General features: G+C 40.1%; 1 protein-coding gene across 4 annotated transcripts in view; it reads right to left on the minus strand.

Annotated features, from left to right (window-relative positions):
• Positions 1-8,245, minus strand: part of WDR37 (WD repeat domain 37) — a 46,003-nt gene extending 37,758 nt beyond the window's left edge. Inside the window, exons 1-3 of one of the 4 annotated variants that reach the window (XM_054058723.1) lie at positions 8,088-8,215; positions 6,506-6,664; positions 2,892-2,923 (exon numbers count right to left, since the gene is read on the minus strand). The gene's annotated coding sequence lies outside the window, so the exon portion shown is untranslated. Of the gene's footprint in view, positions 1-2,891; positions 2,924-6,505; positions 6,665-8,087 lie in introns of all 4 variants that reach the window. The other 3 variants (XM_054058724.1, XM_054058722.1, XM_054058721.1) reach the window with 3 other exon arrangements.
• Between the last annotated feature and the right edge of the window lie 448 nt (positions 8,246-8,693).

Here is an 8,693-nt window from a genome sequence, read left to right on the forward strand (position 1 = left end):
ACCAGTTGTTAAACATTTCACATTTTAGGATTGATTTCTCACAATTTTTCAATTATTGAGAACATGAGAAGAAAATAAAAATTCATTCTCCAGCATAAATGACTTTTGAAACAATTATAACTTAAAACAGCTGCAATAGTCTGCAGAGGAGTAGGAGAGCAGAGCTGGCAAAGCTAACAAGGCAATTGAGCTTCCTTTTAAATAAGTTGATCAGAGAAAATTTAAACCAAACCCAGGACCATTTCCAATTTAAGATCCGCCAACACAGGAGATCTCAAGCTAGGAATGAGCACCATTGATATTAACAAGAGCAGGCATTAACCAGTTTGGTAGTTTTGACATGTTTTTTTCTGCTTTTTAGCATATCATAAAGCCAAGGAAAAGCATACCTTACTAAAAACACAGAATATACCAAAAATAAAGTTTTTAATCTGGCTTGGTTTTTATATCACAAAATGAAAATACATAGACACATGAATTTATGTCAAAATGAGATTAGACTTAGTTAAGGTTTTGAGGCCCAACCATCCTCAAATTTTCTCATTAAAAAAAGCAGTATTTTAATTAGGTTTTTGAAGAATCAAGTTCCAGTAACCTGACACCAATTCCAAAGAGAATCTAAAACAAAATTCAGGTTCCACCTATATTTTGTACCACATTGAGATGATTTTGTTCATTCCCTCTGAACTCTGCACACTCCTCCCCTGCACCTAATCCCATCAGAGCTTTTAATGTGTGCTTAATTGGTAGTAATTAATTAGCTATATTCACAAATTAAAGAAGAAAGAAGAATGACCATTGGGTAGTTTTTTATTTGACTAGATTTTTTTTTTTTACTGTGGCTAGATTCCTCTACCACAGAAAGACAGGACTGAAACTAAAAAAAGTCCATCCCACAAACAAGTCATTGCCAATTTTCTGGGCTTCACTAAGTATCTTTCTGTTCTTGGACATATGGTCAAGAATTAGGAACAGGTTTTTAGTGCTCAACACATTTCTATTGCTTTTCAGAAAATGATCAGATCTCAAACACACGTATACTCCCCTCTCTTCCACCTTCCTTCCTATCTCCCTTGGGAACCATCCTTTCAATGGCTTTCAGTTTACTGGTTTCTGCGATGTTTGGGATTATAGTTTAAGGCCCAAACCACCACACACTGTGTGCTCGCACAGACGTGTTGCATTTTTATAGCTATACATACATATAGTTACACATGATCATATATACCAGTTAACATCATTTTACTAAAGCTCTGTGAAAAAAAAAAAAAATCTGATTTCTAATTCCTGCCAGATATGTCTCCTACGGTGTGGTTCTAAATGGAGATGTTAACATGGCTTATGCCTTCACTATGTTGCCCTCTGCTGCCAAGCTACTTCATTTTAGAGGCTTTTACCAAATTGCCTTTTCTGGATTCCTTTCATAGAATGGTTTGGGTTGGAAGGGACCTTTAAAGATCAGCTAGTCCAAACTTCCTGCAATGAACAGGGACATCTTTCAACTCAGTCAGGTTGCTCAAGGCCTCCTCTAACCTGACCTCAAACGTTTCCAGGGATGGGGCACCTACCACCTCTCTGGGCAACCTGTTCCACTGTTTCATCACTCTCCCTGTAAAAAAATTCTTTCCTACATCTAGACTACATCTACCCTCATTTAGTTTAAAACTACTCTACCTTGTGCTGTCACTACAGGCCCTGGTAAAAAGCCTCTCTTCATCTCTTTTATAAGCCTCCTTTCTTACAAGCTGCAATAAGGTAGCCTCAGAGACTCCTCCAGTCTGAACAACCCCAATTCTCTTAGCTTTTATTTATGGGAGTGACATTCTGCCTCTCTGATCATCTTCCTGGCCCTCCTCTGGACTCGTTCCAAAAGGTCCACATCTTTCTTGTACCACTCACTGCAAAGCACACATGGCTGCTTCATATCCAATTTTTCATCCACCACTACCCCCAAGTCCTTCTGCAGGGCTGCTCTCAATCCTTCGTCCCCCAGTCTGTATTGACTTTGGTGGCTGTCCAATCCAAGGTAGAGGACCCTGCAGTTAGCCTCACTGAACTTCACGAGGATCACACGGGCCCGCTCCTCAATCTTGTCAATGTCTCTCTGGGTGGCATTACCTCCCTCAAGCGAATCAACTGTACCAGTCAGTATCAGCACGTACAGATTTTATAGCTAATACATTCTTGCATGTAGAATTTAAAGGGACACAGTCAAATGGATGACATTACATTTTCATACAGTGAAATTCTCACATCAACTACACAAAAGTTTCTACTTTCCCAGCTCACAATCAAACAGAAAAGATTAGGTAAGAAACACCTCCACTACTGTATCTATTGGGTAGCAGCACTTCACCTCCAGCCAGTGTCATCACCAGTAACTGCCCTCTCCTCATGCACCGGCATGACCACATCACTCATGCACAGTTCCAGAGAGAGCAATCATGCACGCTTTTCACCAGGCTCTGCAAGAGGGTGCACACAGCCACAGCAAAGCTGAAACCAAAGAGGCAACAAGCAGGCATGTGCATACAGAGGACAGGAAGGAGAAACCAAAGGACAGCTTCACTGCCTTTAGTATGATTCTAAATTCCAAACAGCTTTATCAACTTCCAGTAAGGGAACAATAATTAAAGAATTTTTAGAAACAGAAAGTAAATTCAGCTTTAAAAAGTGACAGTGTCCCTTTAAATAGTAACTTCACTTTGACAATTTCAGAACTATTTTTATGCTAATTGCAACAGTAAGAAGCTACAGGTTTTCCAAGAGAAGATTTCACAAAACAGATCCTTGGCAATATGATGCTAAAAAAAATAAATAAATAAGGTGCTCATTTCTAGCAGTTACCTGATTCCCCCTATTATGTAAGGTTTTCAAACAATGAAAATTACCTGTCCAGAATATCAGTGTCATGTTACATAGCCTATGAAAACCATATTAAATATTGATTAGTGAAACAGTCAGTAGAATACAAACCAGTAAGTCTTTCACATTTCTGAAACTTTTGTAGTTAGAACACACTAGACAACAGGAAGGGGGAGCAAAGAAGAAGACATCAACACAAGTCAAGACTAAGCATCAAATCACACTAAACAACATAGAAAAAAAAAAAGGCCTCAAAATGATCCCCTTATATATTGTTAGTGAGATATAGTTAATCATAACTTCTGAGTGTTACAAACAGGTTGTGAAAAAACAAACTCGCTAAATTCATTTCCTTCTACAATTCTGCAAGTAGGATGAAAATCAACAAGAAGCATAGAAGTCTCATTTCCTGAACCAAATGAAGCTGAATTCACAAAAGCTAAAAATGAGCAAGAGTAAAAGAAGCTGAACAGAAGTAGTTTCAAAGAAAGAAAGAAAAAAAAAAAAAAGAGGGAAGAGTGCTATGTTACTGAACTATGTTCAGTAAGGGTGACAATTCACAAGTACTGTACTACTAAAAAGTGAGCTTATGAGACATACTGAGTTATCTGCTCAATCCTTTCGGAAAACGCTACATTTGCATAGTGCTCTTCACAAAATGATCTGTCAAAGCCTCAAGAGAAAGGTACAAAATTAATTTCTGACAAAGTCAATCAGCAGAAGTAGGGGAGAAAAATGTGTCCTAGAAAACATCTAGACTATAGGTGATTACTACTTTCTGAATGCAAAGATACTTTGGTATTTTAGTTATACCATTTAATTAAACTCACAGCATATTTTACAGTGTGTTAAATTAAAGTTCTGCCACCTACCTTTCTGTAACAGATGTTACTATGTATTCAGTCACAGGAAATATTTAATCAGAGCAACAGTAGAGAGCAGATGTGTAACCTATCACTGTTTTATTCAGCTACAATAAAGAAATGGCACAAAAAGTGGACACACTGGTCTTTCAAGACATAAAAATTTGCTGAAGCAATCAACTAATTCTACTTGCCTACTTCTATTCTAGAACATGGAACAAGCAGACTGCTGAAAGGAAAGAATTTCTGGGGTATGCATGCTGCTGGAGCCAGGGAGAAAATCTGTTTTGAGGAGTGTCAAGAGCACAGACAGAATGGCTACAGTACTGCATTTCCTTTTTTGTTCATTCCAGACAACACAAGTCTGGAAAGGGAAAGCTTCAGGAAGTTTCAGCAACATCTCTTATCCGAGATCTCTCTGCTCCACTTTGTTTAGAGTTTAGAAATAATAACACTTACTATTTAAAAGACTGTTAAAACAAACAAACAAAAATCCACAAAAAACCCCCAAACAAATACAAAAACCAGAAACAATTTGTGTGTGCTCTTCAATCTTTTAAGTCTCAGGTCTCTCATTTTCATACACGGTTTTGAACAAAAATTCAGTGCATACTACATAAGAAACAAAGGCTTGTTACAACAGTAATTATTGTCCTGTGCAATATCAAGAACTTAAGATACAAGACACCAATTAACATTGGGGTTTTTTTTCACAAAGCAGGGACAGAAAAGGGAAAGAGAAGAGAATTATTACAGTTATTAAGTTCTTAATTATATGTAATGCAGTTTGGCATCATTACTCATGAGTTAAGCGAATTTAAGTATCAAAGTATGCCACTACATTCTTTATTTATATGCAAAGAAATCAAGCTTAAAGGAGTAAAACTTCCATTTTCAGGTCTTCAGTGAACAATCTGTTTCAAGGATGCTGTACATTCAAGTGCCATTAATTCAATGCAAGCTTCAAGAACACAGCACACCTGAGAAAAATCAGGCTAAACAGACTTCTTTGAAAGACTAGTTGTTATTCTAAATAAATATTTAGGAAACAAACCGTTCCAGATCATCACAGATGATGTTATAACCACTGATAAGTATGCTCAAACCCTATGAAAACCACTCAAGTATTACAACATTAATTTTTTTTTTCTAAATTTAGTGCAGCATTTACAAACAAAACTGGATGTTCTTAAAAATATAAAAGAGGAAAGCATCCACCACTGAAACCGTGACAGCCTCCCTTACACAGAGAGCACAATAAAGAAGCTGCACCAATGAATTTTAAGTATGTTATACAGCTGGAAATCAACAACAAAAGCTTTAACACATTAGTATCTACTCTGAGCAAGCTTCTAACACCAACGCTGAAGCACAAACCATCCCAGTCTTGCTGCTAGCAAGCTTTTACCTTGCTAATTCAACTATGTTAGCAAATGCTGCAATCACATCAAAATGCACTGCAGACCCAGCCTGTCAAATAGTCCGCTAAAGCAAGAAACGACACTCTCAACCATACAGACTTATTTTAACTAATATTAAACAACAATAATCATCAAACTTCAATGACTTTTGTTTTTAACTTAGGATACAGAAGAAACCTGCCTGGGTCCACCAATAATCTTTAGACCAAGACCTGTTAAGTGAAATTGCCCATGTCCTGAAAGCATATAACTTCCCCTTGTGATCTGTGCCACCTACGCTTGCTGAGCATGCTCTCTGTTCCAGCTAGTTTACATGTTACATGATACAATATAATCTTATATTTAATACTAGTTACTTACCTGTACGTATAATACCTTATTTTATTAACAGGTACTGATCAGCTGACGTTATTGGAGAGTTCAATGAACAGCATCAGATCTTGATAAGTCACTTAATGCTGGTTAAATCTTATAATATGCTCGAAGGCTACTCTATTTCTTTAGCTGTTTCATGGACATTTTAGCTTCCATTCCTGTGTTATCAAATTGCTAATAGCTTAGAAGTAGTCCACGTGGATGCACAGGAATGCAAATACAAGACCCCGGAGGTAAGATATACTAAGGAAGTTCAAGAGCAAAGGAGATTTAACCAGGTATTTCTTTAAGGAAGCGCTGTACCACATTCAGAGGCCAGAATCCTACAGTGCTAGTCTCTAAACAAACAATATTCAGGTACTTATTACCACTGTACTAGATAAATTACTATTATACTTTTACGCAAGCAGAGTGACTTCCAATGTCATTGCTCTACACCTGGGAATGTACTACTTGCTAGTAAATTAGAATCTCTTACTGCTTAAGACATCAACAAAAGCAAGTAACTTTGACAATAACTCTAGTAAATTTAGCAAGCTTTTCTGAAGCACCAATAAATATTCTTTGCACAGCACATTCTTGAAGTATTTCCTCATACAATCTGTTACAGAGAACTACCAAATCTTCCAACAGCACTGCAAGCACCCAGTCCTTCCATCTTGAAACACTAAGACATTCTCAAACTAGTTAGTGGCCATTACTGAAGGATGAGAAAATAACAGATCACTCTGGTTTGTAAGGAGACCACCCTAGTTCCCGCCCCTTCCTCAGTGGTCTTATGTAGAATACTAACAAACTATCCCCACAGAGGTCTGAAGTGGTGGCCTCCAAAACAAAACCTTCACTTTAGCCTTCACCTCACAAGACAAGCTACTAGTCTTAGCTCCAAGACTGAAAAATTCCATGACATAAAACAATCCCGTATCTTATCTCAAATGTACAAAATGCAATACCACTTACTTCTCCTTCCTTGACACTTACTAGTTCTGGCTTGCAGTTTCGGAACTCTGTAGATGTAAGCTCTTCTTTTAAGACACCATCACCACATTTTAAGATACATCACCAATGTTTCTCCCGTGACTGTGCCAGTGCTGTCAAGCATTTCAGTCCACATAAAAGACTGCATGCTTTAAACAAGTCCTAATTTTAAAAGAAAGATGGTGGAAAGGCATGTCTACATTATAGAGACAGTGTCATTGTAGAAATTTACCTTTAGATTTAACGTAATAAACTTAGTTTAGGGACAAATGTACACATAAACAACTGACATTAAAAAAAAAAAAAAACACACAGTACAATGCCCACTACTTTAAATGTTAATGCTTGGTGCAGATACTTTTTATTAAAATAATTGCCCAGGTCCACAACACACTGAGCTACATTTAAAGTTATTATAACAAGACATGTTAGGGCTGACACACAAGATCTTATCTAATGTAAACTACTCATTAGAAAACATACTTGAGGATTCTTGAGGTTACCAGCTCACTTTCAAAAATATTCTGTAAGAAATGCCAACTGCAGGCCTGCTTGGAAAACAGTTTCAGAAATCTGCTTAAGGAGGAAGATACTGCTGTCATGTTGCAAAATGGGTGCCTGAACAATAGATGTTTGTATCATTACAAGGTGTATTCAATGACATCGAATCACTTTCAAAAAAGCTGTCCCACCAGTTCTTTACAGAAATCTTCCACAAGTTAATGTTATAGAAAGCATACTTTCAAAACTCTCTAATGAAACACACTTTGACAAGCTGGAAGATGTAACGAGATAAAAACACACTTGGAAGCTTCCCTTCTCACAAACAACAAAATGTCCTTGAACAACGGTTCAAGGCTTATCCTGAAAAAGTTTTCCTCTTCTTTGCATACGCACAATCTTTTTATTTAATTTCCTTCTACAAGCGGAACCAAATATCTACTCCAACTCTGCATACATTAAGCATATTAATTCTTCCCTCTTTTCACTTTCACCGGTTTGAGCTCAGGAAAAAAAGAGAGAAACACTGCAAATGGGTCTTTACAGACACAACTTTTAGGCAGTTTGGATAGTTCCAAACCATCCTCCCGGTGTGGAAGGCCAGGTCGACGCCGTCCCACCACCGACAGCACAGCTGTGACACACTTCAGGGAAGGTCCCTTCCAACCCCAACGATTCCATTCCAGTCTATTCTATTCTATTTTGGGGGGGTTCATTTTCCCTCCGTTCGTAGCGCGTCAGGGTACGTGAGCTCAGTCTATAAAGCAGAGGGGCTCGTCTGGGCTCGTCCTAAGGTTACGCAGAAGGACACAAAGTTAGGGAGCAGCCTCCTCGGGGGGCACCACGGCCGCACCGCCCGCAGACCAGACACCCTCAACAAAAAATCTTAAAAAGAAAAAAAGACATAACGGAGTGACGGGAGAAGAAGAGGAAGGGCTCGTGCTCGGTTCTCGCGGGTACAAAGCCGTTTCGGGCGGAAACAACGGGGCTGGGATGGAGCCGAGGCCGCTCCTCAGCAGCGCCCGGCGCGGCGGCCCCGAGGGCGGCCGAGGGCCCGGGGGGGGGGGGGGCGGCCCGCACTCACCTGAGAGCCGCGGCCGGCGGGCGGGAGGAGCGGCAGGAAGACACGGAGAGGGGCGGCGAGCAGCCCGGCCGCGCTCCGCAGCCTCTGAGCCCCGGCGGCCACATCCGGCGCGGGGCGGAAGCGGCGCAGCCCCCGCCGCAGGGAGCCCCCGCCCCGCCGGGCCGGGCGCTGCCCCTCCGGCCGCCGACACCGAAAAGGGCGGCGGATAAACGCCCTGGGGCTCGTTGCGGAGTTTTAGAAAGCGAGCGCCCTTTGTCAGGGCTGAGCAGCAGGAGGCGGGGATCTCCATCCATCGTGTGCAGCCAGACCAGAGCTGGGGCACGGTGTGTTTCACACTAACGGGCAGGTGTGTAAAATTTCCCAGAAATCTCATGCACGTGAGAAACATTCACTGGTAAAATATTGAAAAGGACAAAGTCTTCGAAGCGAAGGCAGTAATATTTGTATTTTACAATTCAGTGCAGAACTGGATGCCCTTCTAAAAAAAGGCACAACATCTTACAAAAGCAGTGGGTATATAGAATCGTAGAATCATAGAATCACCAGGTTGGAAAAGACCTCTTGGATTATGGACTCCAACCATTCCTATCTGCGACTAAACCATGT

Source organism: Cuculus canorus, chromosome 2 (genome assembly GCF_017976375.1).
Source record: "Cuculus canorus isolate bCucCan1 chromosome 2, bCucCan1.pri, whole genome shotgun sequence".
Classification (NCBI taxonomy): domain Eukaryota; kingdom Metazoa; phylum Chordata; class Aves; order Cuculiformes; family Cuculidae; genus Cuculus; species Cuculus canorus.